This window comes from Odontomachus brunneus, unplaced genomic scaffold (assembly GCF_010583005.1).
Source record: "Odontomachus brunneus isolate Ranch 3 - 2012 unplaced genomic scaffold, Obru_v1 Obru_scaffold_055, whole genome shotgun sequence".
In the NCBI taxonomy this organism is placed as follows: Eukaryota; Metazoa; Arthropoda; class Insecta; order Hymenoptera; family Formicidae; genus Odontomachus; species Odontomachus brunneus.
The window spans coordinates 346,438-347,221 of NW_022639505.1; positions in this window are offsets into that span (position 1 = coordinate 346,438).

Sequence of the window (784 nt, forward strand, 5' to 3'; positions counted from 1 at the left end):
ATAAAAAAATAGACAACTTTTGCTTGAAAAAATTTTTTATACGACCTCTATTTTCTAAGATATTTACGTAAATATCTACAAAATTATTGGTTTCAATAATTTTTTATTTGAATTTTATCAACTTTACCGAAAAATATCAAGAGATAAAAATTGTATATTTTGTTCTCATACTGCTCTGAGAATTTTTTCAGAATTTTATATTAACTTTTTAGTACTTCATTTTCTTGCATTTTCTTGAAGTACTAAAAAGTTAACACAGAATTTGTGTAAAAATTAGCCATTTTTCAGATAACACGGTCCACAATCCAAAGTTGAATACAACAATCCCTGTGCAATTAGGTGGTCACATACGGGCGTCCGTATGTGACCACCTAATGAACCGACAAAGAGACTTGGAAATTGTTGTCAACAAATACGAAATAAACCTGGACTCTTTGACCTTCAATGACGAAACATGCCGAAATGTGTATTGACATGAGCCGAAGGCACATTAAACATTTATTATAGCGAGTCTATGTCTCGTAGCTATGGGCGGAGGGATGCGGCGAGATACGATTCGCGAGTGTCACGGTCGCACGTCGGCCGAAGGCATCTTTCTTTCCGCTGCCGTTTTCTGTACGCTGATTTGTTGAGACAAAATAATTAATTTCTCAAAAACTATTGCGAATATCGCAAAACGGCACAGGACTTTCTTGCTCACCTCAATCCGTTTTACGTTCTCACCAAGGGTCATCATGGGACTTCGGGACACCCTGTATATATATATATATATATATATATATAT